The sequence below is a fragment of the Ovis canadensis genome, chromosome 11 (genome assembly GCF_042477335.2).
Source record: "Ovis canadensis isolate MfBH-ARS-UI-01 breed Bighorn chromosome 11, ARS-UI_OviCan_v2, whole genome shotgun sequence".
Lineage (NCBI taxonomy): Eukaryota > Metazoa > Chordata > Mammalia > Artiodactyla > Bovidae > Ovis > Ovis canadensis.
Window position 1 is genome coordinate 68,647,100 of NC_091255.1, and position 14,272 is coordinate 68,661,371.

Consider the following 14,272-nt stretch of genomic DNA (forward strand, 5'->3'; position numbering starts at 1 on the left):
AGAAATGTTATATCTTGCTGTTGTTCAGTTGCTAAGTTATGTCTTATTCTTTGTGACCCTATGGACTGTAGCATGCCAGGCTCCACTGTCCTCCACCATCCCCCAGTTTGCTAAGATTCATGTCGATTAAGTTGGTGATGCCATCCAACCATCTCATCCTCTGCTGCCCCCTTCTCCTTTGCCTTCAATCTTTCCCAGCATCAGGGTCTTTTCCAAAGAGTTGCCTCTTCACATCTGGTAACTAAAGTATTAGAGCTTCAGCTTCAGCATCAGTCCTTCCAATGAATACTCAGAGTTGATTTCCTCTAGGATTGACTGGTTTGATTTTGCAGTCCATGGAACTCTCAAGAGTCTTCTCCAGCACCACAGTTTAAAAGCATCAATTCTTCGGTGCTCAGCCTACTTTTTGGTCGAGCTCTCACATACATGACCTGTGGAAAAAACATAGCTTTGACTACAGAGACCTTTGTCAGCAAAGATATGAAATCTAGGATGTAATTTTATGTACTTATGAATATGCCCGTCTTCCCATGATTCAGATCCCAGTGCCACCTTCCCCTTCCTGACAGACACCTTCACTGAGGGCACCATCTAGGTCCAGTCTAACTGGTTTCACCACCCAAGAATTGCAGAGAAGAGTTAAGACCTCAGTCCCCTTTCTCCGGCATAGTCCTGTTTCCCTCCTATAAAATTTCCTTACAGCCCTACCTTACTGTATATATAGTCTTATGTATATTTTAATCTCAAACTCCTAATTTATCCCTCCTCCCTTCCTTTGGTAACCATATGTTTATTTTTTTACATCTTGAATCTATTTCTGTTTTGTAAATAAGTTAATTTCTATCATTTTCTTTTTAGATTCCACATATAAGCAATACATGCTATGATTTTTCATCTCTGTAATAATATATATAGTACTTATTACCAACTTCAATTAATGAGACATTTTTAGGTGAAAGTGAGAGGGGAAAGATATTTAAACTTCTAAACACTGCATAACTGTCCAAGGTTATATATTCTATAAGTGGGAAGTAAGAATAAAAATAAAGGTATAATCTATGATTACAGTCTTTCTATACAATATACTGCTTAATGGATTTTATTCCTTGAAAGATTTGATACAGGGGAGATTTTAATCACTCTAAGAATGTTTAGATGCTTCTAACCTTGTTTAGAATGAGGGGATGGATTAGAAAAATCCTGATGATTCTTTCTATCATGCTTTTATTACTCAGTTGGGCAGTCCTCTGTTAATTAAAAAAAAGGGGGAATTTCCTTTTGCCCTGAGTGTTTGCAAGCAAGTCACGTGATCTCACTTATAATATACAGGTTTCAGCAGTATTTGCTACTGTTTTCCTCTAGAGAAGGAAGAATTTTTTCCTTCTCCTTTGCAGAAGGAAATGGCAACCCACTCCATTACTCTTGCCTGGAAAATTCCATGGACAGAGGAGCCTGGCCGGCTACAGTCGATGGGGTCGCAAAGAGTCGGACACAATTGAGCAACTTCACTTTCACTTTCCTCTAGAGAAGGGCTTCCCTGGTAAGTCAGTTGGTAAAGAATCTCCCTGCAATGAAGGAGACCTGGTTTGATTCCTGGGTTGGGAAGATCCTCTGAAGATGGGATAGGCTACCCACTCCAGTGTTCCTGGGGTTCCCTTGTGGCTCAGCAGATAAAGAATCTGCCTTCAATGCAGGAGACCTGGGTTTGATCCCTGGGTTGGGAAGATCCCCTGAAAAAGAGAAAGGCTACCCACTCCAGTATTCTGGCCTGGGGAATTCCATGGACTGTATAGTCCATGCATGGGGTCGCAAAGAGTCTGACATGACTGAGCAACTTTCACTTTCCTCTAGAGAATGGTCCCTCATGAAGCTCTGACTTAATAAAGGGAATCCACTGAAAATAAGCACCATTTAAAGCAATGTGAGGTTAATAAAATTAAAGACAGACCTAAAAGCATTATTTCAAAGAATGCTGCTGCTGCTGCTGCTGCTAAGTTGCTTCAGTCATGACCCCATAGACAGCAGCCCACCACCCCCCACCCCCCATCCCTGGGATTCTCTAGGCAAGAATACTGGAGTGGATTGCCATTTCCTTCTCCAATGCATGAAAGTGAAGAGTCAAATTGAAGTTGCTCAGTCGTGTCTGACTCTTAGTGACCCCATGGACTGCAGCCCACCAGGCTCCTCCATCCATGGCATTTTCCAGGCAAGAGCATTGGAGTGGGGTGCCATTGCCTTCTCCAATTCAAAGAATGATGGGATATAAATGGGGCAAAGTCCATCTTCTCTATCAGGGGCCGCACACAGCGTGAGAATGGTTCTGTTCAGCTTCCAATCACGTGTGTCTGTCCTGCAGAGGAAGAGGTTGTTTTACTCGACATGTTTAATTTCGGAATTAGAAGCTTTTTGTTTTGGTTTGATTTCGAGACAAGGAAATCCATCCCTATTTCTCCTCTGTTTTTGTTCTCATTTTCTCCTGCTCCAAACAGACAAAGTATACATTCGAGAAAGACAACAGGAGCCAGCAGCACATCCCGGATGAAAAACAGTCACGTCTCCCCTTTAGATCACAGCGACTGCATGAGACTAAAAGCTGGAGTCAGCCAGCATACGAGGCAAACCCAACCTGAAATTAATGCTTATCTTGTTGCGAAATGAGTCCTACTTGAGGTTCACTTCTGTAGTGAACAGAAACCAGAAATTGCCGCATTGAACACAGCTCTTCCCTCACAGATTTCTTCTCTCACTGTGCTAAGGATACTAGGAGGGCAAAGTTGCATGGCAAAACCTTGTCAGGACTGTCTTCTGACGTTCAGCTGCCTGTCAGAGAATCAGATGCTAAGCTTGGAAAATACAGTTGCCCAGACTAGATGGAGACCCACCAGCCCTCTGCCATCACAGGTCCTGACACAGGGCCCTGAGGGCTGAGCTGCTGAGTGGGACAGCAAGGATGCTCATATGCCAACAGCTCCTCTGTAATTCTACACACAGCATCTGGGCACCCTGCAGCCTTCTCTCCAATGTTCTACAGGCGTCAGTGTTGAGCGGTGTTATGACATCAGATTGGCTACAGATGAGGAGACACCCTCTGAAGAATACAAAACAAAGTTGCAGTTAATTCAGAAGATCCAGTCTTAAACTGCTGTCATATGGAGGCTCAAAGTTTCTCTATAAATGTATGTAATGGACTTCATATGATGTAAAGTAAAAAAGATTATGTTTTTTTCTCATGAAAGTGACCATCACTGAAACAAGAAAGAGCTCCCGTATCATTTCTGCAGGAATCTCTCTCTCTCTTGTTGTTGTTGCTCAGTTATGTCAGACTCTTTGGGACCCCATGGACTGTAGCCCACCAGCCGCCTCTGTCCCTGGGACAGTATTCTTATCAGGCAAGAATACTGGAGAGGGTTGCCATTTTCTCCTCCAGGGGATCCTCCTGACCTAAGGATAGAACCTGCATCTCCTGCTTTATCTGCTTACAAATTAAAAATAGAATTCAAAGACACAGCTCTCCAAAGGGCAAGCTAAGGACTCAGAATTGGTTGAAGGCAGTGAACAGGCAGATTAAGCTGGAAATCCTTGAGTGTTTTTAAATCTGTTCCATTTGGGGTCAAGTGGATGGTAAGGACCTTGCTTTTAGAAAAGCAGTTATTTCTGCCAAGAATTGCACTTCTTGTCTGGCTCACTGCTATCTTCCCCAGGAACATTTATGGCAGGCCGATTATTTTCTGAGTGATCCCGAAATGTCTAGACGTTTAGTGCAGCATATAATGTTCCATTACTACCTCAGGTGATAAAAGGATGATGTTGTTTCTAGCTGATAAATTCACCACCCCTGTGGTCGTATATTTTATATAGCATTCCCCTGGAGGGGTACGTCAAAAGCACATTACTGAAAAATAAGATTTTTGATTAAAAAGCAAAAGCTTTAAAATGGCTCTGGAACGTTTACCATTTTAAGAAACAAATGAACTTGGACAGATAAAAATGGGTTAACCCAGACTGCTCCCTGATTCTTTACATTGAACAATAGCTTTAAAAAAAAAAAAAAGCCTTAGAAGTCATCCAGCCAGGTTCTTGATTCTGCATGCAAGGAAATGGACACCAGGTAGGTAAACTGCCTTGCTCCAGGTCAGAGAAGGGATCTGAGCTGTGGTCCTATTACCTTTTATTCACCCGGCTCCTATCAAAATTCAAGTAAGACAAGAGACGGAATAAAAGGGAAGCGAAAGCTCCTGTGTTTCTGCTGGGCAGGCCTGCCATTTTCCTGTCTCTGGCTGTTCTGAAGAGTTTGTCAACATAAAATCAACTGCTATTCGCTTCAGGCTAAATTTAATCCAGAGACAACGGAACTGAAATGGTGGCTCCTCCACTCAACAGTGGGAGTAGATGGGTAGCAGATAAAAACAAAGCTTGAAAATTTTAATCAAAAATGATATCAAGCAAGAAAACTTGCGGCATGCGTGCCCAGTCACTCAGCCATGTCCAACTCTTTGTGACCCCATGAACTGGAAACCGCTAGACCTCTCCATGGGGTTTCCCAGGCAAGAATACTGGAGTGGGTTGCCATTTCCTTCTCCAGGGGATCTTCCTGATCCAGAGATTGAACCCATGTCTCCTGCACTGGGCAGGTGGATTCTTTACTACTGAGCCACCTGGGAAGCTGGAAAACTTGCAGGCAGTTCCCTAAATGCCATTTTAAGAATTCTGGGATGGGATCTGAGATTAGAGAAAACAATTCTTCTGGGAGGAGACAAGTTATTGGAAAGCTGTGCCAGGAAGAATCAGATTTAAGACAGGGAGGGTCGAACCCATTTGCAGAAAAGGGTTTTTATTATCTCTTCACTACAGAATCAGGCTTCCCTGGTGGCTCAGACAGTAAAGAATCTGCCTGCAAGGTAGAAGTCTGGTTTGATCCCTGGGTTGGGAAGATTTCCTGGAGAAGGAAATGGCAACCCACTCTAGTATTCTTGCCTGGACGATCTCATGGACAGAGGAGCCTAGAGGGCTACAGTCCATAGGGTCACAAAGAGTCAGACAAGACTGAGCGGCTAACATTTTACTTTACTGGATGGGAACAGAGCAATCTCAAACCAGCCCATGGTCAAGTTTTCTAGACAAATCATAATTAAACAGCAAAGCACTCAATCCTCAAAACTGATGAACAAAACTGATGTGAGGAAGTTAATTCCAAACTTTGTTGAAGTCAAGCTAGATCACAGTTATCTTCCATCCTTTGGGAACTAGGTCTGTCAGTTAGTCAGAGGAGATTAGAATCATGCAGTTACAGAAATCTGGCACTGGCAGAAACTCAGTCTGGGCTCTGAACTTACTCCAGGAGAGATGACAAGGAAGATGCTATGTCTGTCAATGAAGCTGCTCCTGGGGTGGGCTCGCGAATGACCCCACCAAGACAGAAAGCGAGGCAGCTGCATAAGAGAGAATTAATTATGCCATGATTCATAGTCACTGGCTGTGCTATAAATACTTTTATGGAAGTGTTTTTCTTTTCCTTTTTCCTTTCCTTTTTTCCAAAAGGCTGTGTGGATGAGCCCAGCTTCCAGGACCTGCATAACTGCACCTAAAATCACAGGATGTGAGAGCTGGCGGGGTCCTCTGAGTTTGGCCGGGGTCCTTCCCCCGCATTTTACAGGTGAGGAAGCTGGATCCCCGAGGGGTTCGGAAACTCCCAGGAGGTCACGGAGTTAGTGTCTGGCAGGCTGGACACCAGGTCTGTTGAGTTGCAGAGCAAAGTGCATTCTACCCCGTCTTGTCATTTTCCCAGTGTGGGCAAAGGATGGTCCCTGGACGGGGCATGTTTTCTCAGTCAGGCCTCAGCCCTGGAGCCTGGGGCAGCCAGAGACCCTGGAGACTGTCCACTGGTAGTTTGGATCGGCCCTTTAATGGGAAGGGATTTTTAGCTCTTCTCCTCCCATGAGATGTCTTCCAGCTCACGTTCAGAGCTGCTGGGTTCAAGCTCAGAGGACAGGTTTGTTTTCGTCTTTGTTTTTAATATAAGAAATCTGGTTCAATAAGCTCTTAGTGAATGCCTTCCATGAGTAAGGTATGGAACTGAGCACCCTGTGAATGAAGACGTGAATAAACTGGACCCCAGGTATAAGCAGCTCACAGGCGATCGTGGGACGGGGAGCCACGGGCTTCGGCAAGAAAAGTGGTGCTTCAATCAGAAACGAGAAGAATAAGGCCCCAGCCTCAGCCTTCATCAGGAGCAGGGGAGACTGAGTCTCCAGGCGCCACTCTCCCACTCAGGAGGCCCGGGACGGGGAAAAGCATGCTGCGCCTCCTCATCTTCTGTAGGGTGAGGTCACTTTGCAGAACCTCCTCCCAAGGCTGTCGCCAAGATTAAACAAGGCAACGTGTGGAAAGCGCCTGCACAGGATGAAAAGTTCTGAGCACTGTCATTACCCGCGTGCGTCTAGACCGAACAAGTGGGAGACCCAGGCGGCTCAGTGATCAAGAGCCAGCCTGCCATGCAGGACCCTCAGGAGAGGCGGGTTCAATCCCCGAGTCAGGAAGATCCCCTGGAGAAGGAAATGGCAACCCGCTCCAGGATTTTTGCCTGGAGAATCCCATGGACAGGGGGGCCTGGCGGGCTACGGTCCATGGGGGTCACAAAGGAGTCAGACGAGCATGCACGCACACAGAATGAACAGGTAACCGGAAACGGTCTGTGCTGAGCTGAGTCAACAGGGAAGTTGACTGCCTGTGAGGAAGGCTCATAAGAGGGGGTAACCGTGAACATTGGAGTGCTGTTAACAGGTGCTGAGGTGAGGGGAAGACCCTCCAAACGGGCTTGTCAGGAGGAGTCCAGCGCTGAGTCAAGGATGCACAGAATGGGGACGAACATGAACATCTGAGTCTCAGGATGCGAGAAAAGGGTGGGGGCAAAAAGACATAGGGCCGAAAAGGAAGGCTGGGACCAGACTCCAAAGCCACTGAGGGACTTCTCTGTGGTCCAGTGGTTATGAATCCACCTTCCAGTGCATTGGGTGGGGTTCAAAACCAAAACAGAAAACAGAAAACAGAAGAAATATTCTGACAAACTAAATAAAGGCTTATTAAAATGGTCCACGTTAAAAAAAAATCTTTAAAAACATTAAAAAATGAAGCCACTCCACGTCTTCGTGTGTCAAGGAACCTCATGCATCATTATGAGATTATAGTCTCTGGTTCAACGGTCCTGATGCTCAGGGAATCCCCATGATGTAGCACTTCCTATGGATACACAGAAGGCAAAGTCACGCGTCCCCATCCATAGCCATCATTGGCGCTCTGCCCTAAAGGGCTACTCAGGATGAGAAAGGATGCTACGAAGTGGCACACTCAAGAGTTGCCTCGCAAGACACGATGGCTAAATGTAATGTGGTCTCCTGATGGGATCCTGGAATAAAAAAGGACTCTAGGGAAAAGCTGAAGACCCCTGAGTAAAGTATCGACTTCAGTTAATAATAAAGTAGCAATGTTGCTTCATTAATTGTGACAAACAGACACGCAAGTGGAAGGTGTTAAAAGAGGAGGACAACTGGGAGTGCCGTGCCTGGAGACCGTCCGTCCTACCTTCTCCAAAATCTAAGATTATTCTAAAAATGAAACATTTGTTTGACAAAAATGTCTGAAAGGGAAAAAAACTGTTCCTGGACAGACTTATATCATCCTTGTTAATTTGCTGGTTGGTCCGGTTTGTGCTTACCAGAAGACATTACCAAAGAGCTACAGAAGACATTCCCTTTGAAATGAGGAGCACTTTAACATGGAGAAAAACACACACAAAATATTTTTAAGTGTACCTCATCCTAGCAAACTATTGAGTCCTCCCTTGATGCTTTTTTTAGAAGATTCCTTTATTTAACTGCTCTTGATTGCAACCAGTTGTGTTGGCTCTATCACGTTGCTTTTAATAGCACTTCTAGTAAACAGAACTACAGAGAAAAATCTTTTTGGGTACAAGTCACTTGTCAGCCATACAGATGAACCACTTTCCCTTGTACTTGGGCCTGGGGAACAGGCACAGGAAGGGGTCAGTTGGTTGGGGACTGGGCGGGTAGACAGAAAGGGGATACAGGAGAGACACTGTTATTTTAGTAGACCATGTATATGGACGTGTGAGCCGCTCAGTCGTGCCCGACTCTCTGCTGGAGAGGGTGTGGCTCTCCAGGGTGTAGAGAGAAAGGAACCCTCCTACAGTGCTGCTGGGTACAGAAATTGGCACAACCACCTAGAGAACGTACAGATGTTCCTTAAAAGACTGAAAATAGAGCTGCCATATGACCCAGCAATCCCGGGCCTGGGCATATATCTGGAGAAAACTATACTTGGAAAAGATATGTGCACCCCAGCGTTCATGGCAGACTGTTTACAGTAGCCAAGACAGGGAAGCAACCTAAATGTCCATCAGCAGAGGAATGGATATGAAAGGCGTGGTATCCATATACAATGGACTACTACTCAGCCAACAAAGCATGAGACAATGCCATTTCCCCACCCACCTTGCTTCACCTTCTCTAGTCCACCCCTCCTCATGTCTGAGATGACTTCCCCAAAGGAACCACCCCACAGAGCCTCAGCCTTTTTTCCCTAAGAAACCTCAACAAACAACATGCTCTTTAAGATGTTTTTGGTCAAACATTTTCCTTCTGAGTGGTTGAAAAGGGCCACTACACACTTCATAGAATCTCTCAGCCCTAATTTCAAGGAATAATCATAATAATGAATATTAACAATGACAAAGGTAGTTCTTTATGAGAGTCTACCTTATAGCACAGGACAGGTTTAGAGAGGCTGAACCTGCTAGAATAATAACAGTGTTCTTATTATGATTAACCTTGTCAGAGAGATTGAACCTTGCAGAAATCCCTTGTGGAAAGCTAGAATTTGACCCCCATTCTCCTGAACTCAAAGTTCTTACCACAGATAGAAGATTTCCAAGAAGCAGAACAAAGTCCGGGTAACAAAGCTTGAGGACAAAATATTTTCTTCTGGAAAACAACCTCAGTACCATTCGCTAACTCACTGAACCTTCCCTGACTGCATGCCATGTGTAACACGGCAGGATGTTTAAGGTGACCTTGGCATTTTGCGTATAGCTTTTGATTAGGAATAGTTATCTACTATCGTTGAAGGGCAACAAGGCGAGTCCAAGAGCAAAGAGGTGAACACAGGGAAACTGCACACGTCTAACGTGTGCCTGTGTGTCTTTGTGTGTGTGTCTGTGCCTCTGTGTGCATGTGAGGGAGAGACACACAGAGAGAGACAGAGGGAGACAGAGACAGAGGAGAAAAGAGAGGGGGCGGGCAGAGAAGGGCAGAGAGACACTCAGAACCTCCAGCCCTAAAGCCAAAAGCCAAGCTGTAATTAGGTTGAGCGGCCCATTGTTCTACATTTTCCAAGCTGTCACACTCCATTTGTGTGAACAGTCAAGAGCTTCCTCCAGCTGCTGGTCCGGGGCCAGCACCACAGTGAGTGTGATCATACAGGAAAGGAAATGGCTCTGCCTTTACAAGACAACGAGATGCCGCTGCCCTGACCTCAGCCCCTTTCGCACTGTGATTTTGGATGATGGTGGGTGTCTGCAAGGCATGGTGCTGTTGGCTTTTCTTGTTTTATGCTTTATGTTTATTTTTTTATGAAATCAGCATAGCTGAAGGCTTTCCAGGGCACAAGTCTTTGAATCAGAAAACCTATATTTAAGTTCTCTCAATTGCTTAACGTAACCCTGGGTAATGGGCTTCCCTGGTGGTGCTGGTGGTAAACAACCCGCCTGCCAAGTCAGGAGACATAAGAGATGCGGGTTCGATGCCTGGGTCAGGAAAAGCCCCCGGAGGAGGGCCTGGCAACCCGCTCCAGCATTCTTGCCTGGACAATCCCATGGACAGAGGAGCCTGGAGGGTGATAGTTCATGGGGTCACAAAGAGTTGGGCAGGACTGAGTGACTTAGCACACGCAACACACACAGCCCTGAGTAAATAATCATAGCAAAAGTAGCTGTCCTGTAGTTGAAGTAATAGTGAAAACAAATCAAAGTTTCTTGACCATAAATGATGGGCAAGGCCTTCTGTTAAATGCACTGTATATGTCAGCTCGTTCACGTTCCGTCCATGATGCTGGGTGATGATACTGTCATTACCACCATTGACTAGAGGATATCTTAGATGGAACTAAAGGTAAAGATATGAACGCATCTAAAGCCACACAACCAACATACGGGACACTAAGGACCCAAATCAGTCTCCATGCTCCTAACCCTTTTCTACTCTGCCACCCACTGAACGCTGAGCTTCATTCGCTTACCCATAAACCACAGCTGGTTCTCCTTTCTCCAGGGAGCTGCTGTTGGAGTTGCGGGTCTTTCTTTCCAGGATGGTGGAGCAGGGATGAATGATACCAGGCGTTTGATTGGAAAGTATGCCTTGAAGTCCTCAAGCATCTTTGTAACACATGGAAATGTCCATACGAGACAAACAGATGTGGAGAACAGCAGATCATGCTCAATACCTTACTGTACAAAAAAGATCTTCACGACCCAGATAATCATGATGGTGTGATCACTAATCTAGAGCCAGACATCCTAGAATGTGAAGTCAAGTGGGCTTAAGAAAGCATCACTATGAACAAAGCTAGTGGAGGTGATGGAATTCCAGTTGAGCTGTTTCAAATCCTGGAAGATGATGCTGTGAAAGTGCTGCACTCAATATGCCAGTAAATTTGGAAAACTCAGCAGTGGCCACAGGACTGGCAAAGGTCAGTTTTCATTCCAATTCCAAAAGAAGGCAACGCCAAAGAATGTTCAAACTACCGTACAATTGCACTCATCTCACATGCTAGTCAAGTAATGCTCAAAATTCTCCAGGCCAGGCTTCAGCAATATGTGAACCGTGAACTCCCTGATGTTCAAGCTGGTTTTAGAAAAGGCAGAGGAACCAGAGATCAAATTGCCAACATCTGCTGGATCATGGAAAAAGCAAGAGAGTTCCAGAAAAACATCTATTTCTGCTCTATTGACTATGCCAAAGCCTTTGACTATGTGGATCCCAATAAACTGTGGAAAATTCTTAAAGAGATAGGAATACCAGACCACCTAACCTGCCTCTTGAGAAATCTGTATGCAGGTCAGGAAGAAAGAGTTAGAACTGGACATGGAACAACAGACTGGTTCCAAATAGGAAAAGGAGTACATCAAGGCTGTATATTGTCACCCTGCTTGTTTAACTTCTATGCAGAGTACATCATGAGAAACGCTGGACTGGAAGAAACACAAGCTGGAATCAAGATTGCCGGGAGAAATATCAATAACCTCACATATGCAGATGACACCACCCTTATGGCAGAAAGTGAAGAGGAGCTAAAAAGCCTCTTGATGAAAGTGAAAGAGGAGAGTGAAAAAGTTGGCTTAAAGCTCAACATTCAGAAAACGAAGATCATGGCATCCAGTCCCATCACTTCATGGGAAATAGATAGGGAAACAGGGGAAACAGTGTCAGACTTTATTTTTTTGAGCTCCAAAATCACTGCAGATGGTGATTGCAGCCATGAAATTAAAAGACGCTTACTCCTTGGAAGAAAAGTTATGACCAACCTAGATAGTGTATTCAAAAGCAGAGACTTTACTTCGCCAACTAAGGTCTGTGTAGTCAAGGCTATGGTTTTTCCTGTGGTCATGTATGGATGTGAGAGTTGGACTGTGAAGAAGGCTGAGCGCTGAAGAATTGATGCGTTTGAACTGTGTTGTTGGAGAAGACCCTTGAGAGTCCCTTGGACAGCAAGGAGATCCAACCAGTCCATTCCGAAGGAGATCAGCCCTGGGATTTCTTTGGAAGGACTGATGCTAAAGCTGAAGCTCCAGTACTTTGGCCACCTCATGCAAAGAGTTGACTCACTGGAAAAGACTCTGATGCTGGGAGGGATTGGGGGCAGGAGAAGAAGGGGACGACTGAGGATGAGATGGCTGGATGGCATCACGGACTCGATGGACGTGAGTCTGGGGTGAACTCCGGGAGTTGGTGATGGACAGGGAGGCCTGGCGTGCTGCGATTCATGGGGTCACAAGGAGTTGGACATGACTGAGTGACTGAAATGAACTGAACTGAACTGAACGCTGGGGGAATGTTCACTGCCTACCCTGAACTTTCTGCTTTTTTCTGACACATCCCAATCACAGTCACGGCTTACAAGCATTAGAGCCATAATTTCTTGCTGTGGGAGAGACTCTCAGTAAAGTTAGGTTGGTTGACAATATTGACGTGTACTCTCCTGGCTCAAGGAGTGATCAGATGATGGCAGACGGTGGGGGTGTAGACAGAGCTTGGATGCATGGCCTGAGGGGTCCACAGGTGAGTGTGGGGGCTCCTGGGATTGGGGAGGGGGCCACAGGTGAGAAGATAAGGAGGAACATGCCGGGAATGGGGTTGGCTCTCCCCAAGCTTCCATGTGCCAGGGAAGAATGCCAGAAAGTCCACGATATTTTAAATACAAAGCAAGCCTTCCAGGTTGTTAGGGAGGCTTATTTGTCAAGGTTGTATAAAATATTATATTATGGCTTGTGAGCTTGATTTATAACTTTCAAGTATTTAGATGGGGGTCTAGGGCTTCCCAGGTGGCGCTAGTGGTAAAGAACCCACCTGCCAATACAGGAGACGTAGGGGCCTCCGGTTTGATCCCTGGGTTGGGAAGATCCCCTGGAGAAGGAAATGGCAACCCGCTCCAGTATTCTTGCCTGGAGAATCCCATGGACAGAGGAACCCAGCAGGCTACAGTCCATAGGATCACAAAGGGTTGGACACGACTGAGCAACTTAGCATGCACACGGAAGCACACTAGGGCCTGGAGCCCCACTCGCAGAGGGCCTGGCCCGGGCATCGCAGCCAATGGCTACTCTCCAGGCTCACACCAGCTCTTTCCACCTGGCAGACACTGGTATACACAGTATCTTCTGAGAAAGGCCATCTCTGGCCATACTGTCCTGCACAGCCTGTCCAATACAAGCCAGTCACTCTATCCCTTTCCACTGTTTTATCCACAGCCCTTGCATTATTTGTGTTCTTGTTTATGGTGCCTCCAGGCCGGAACGTCTCCTCCAGAGCGAAGATCTTGTTTCACTGATCATGACTGTAGTCCCAGCGCGCAAAACACAAGATCAGTGGTTCATAAATACTGGAATGAGGAAAGAATAATGGAACATTGAAAGCAGTGGATAAATTGATAAATGAATAAAATATATGTATATATATATGCACTTTTATCATAGGTAACGATAATAAAGAGTTGTACTATGATGCTTTCCTGTTAAATTTATTTTGTATTGGACTATGTTTGATTTACAATGTTGAGTTAGTTTCAGGTGTATTGCAAAGTGACTCAGGTATACGTGTGTGTATATATATATCTATGCATATTCTTTTACAAATTCTTTCTCCATCTTAGTTATTACAGAATATTGAGCAGAGACCCCTGTGCTATGCAGTAGGTCCTTGTTGGTTCCCTATTTTAAATATAGTACTGCATATATGTCAGTCCCAAACTCTCGATCTATCCCTTCCTGATGCTTTTTGTAATGTCCGTAGACAATTCTCTCCTATTCCTTTTGGTTTTTGTAATTTATTTATTTTTAATTGGAGAATAATTGATTTACAACACTGTGCTGGCTTCTGCCATACATCAAGACGAATCAGCCTTAAGCATACGTATGTCCCCTCCCTTTTGCACCTCCCTCCCAACTCCAACCTGCATCCCACCCCTCTTGGTTGTAGGTAGCCAGCCAATCACGGAGTTAACAATACAAAGCAATTATTTTGAGGATGTAGCAGGAAAGAAAAGCCACAGATACAGGAATAGTTTGTCTTACGTCAAACAAGATAGTTTTACCCATTTCTCTCTCAGTCCCTTCTGGATCCAAGGCAAATAAACTACAGCAAAGTCAAACATAATTCCTTCTGGGGCCTATAAGGAAGCTACACTTGCTATAAGTGTTAGACATATGTTAATTCTTTTCTGACACTAAACAAATTACTGGACATGCAGATTTCATTAACAACACGCTAAGTTCAGAGTTACTTAAGTTATTAATTTGAGCTTCATTTTCTAAGAAAATATACACATTGTTTCAGAACTGAATACTGGTTATTTTGAGCATTTCTTAATATTAAACATTATTTTTAAAGGTCAAAAAATATAATATTTCATATAAATATTCCTACAAATTATATTAAGGTAAATAAATTTATTTTGAAGGAAGAGGGATTTGGGACTCAGGGAATGT

General features: G+C 44.8%; 1 long non-coding RNA gene across 1 annotated transcript; it reads left to right on the forward strand.

The window, feature by feature from the left end:
- Positions 1-1,347: 1,347 nt before the first annotated feature.
- Positions 1,348-13,291, forward strand: LOC138414566 (uncharacterized). Its single transcript, XR_011246891.1, has 4 exons — positions 1,348-1,540; positions 2,490-3,176; positions 5,539-5,653; positions 13,037-13,291. It is a non-coding gene; the product is annotated as an uncharacterized lncRNA (long non-coding RNA).
- The last annotated feature ends 981 nt before the right edge of the window (positions 13,292-14,272 follow it).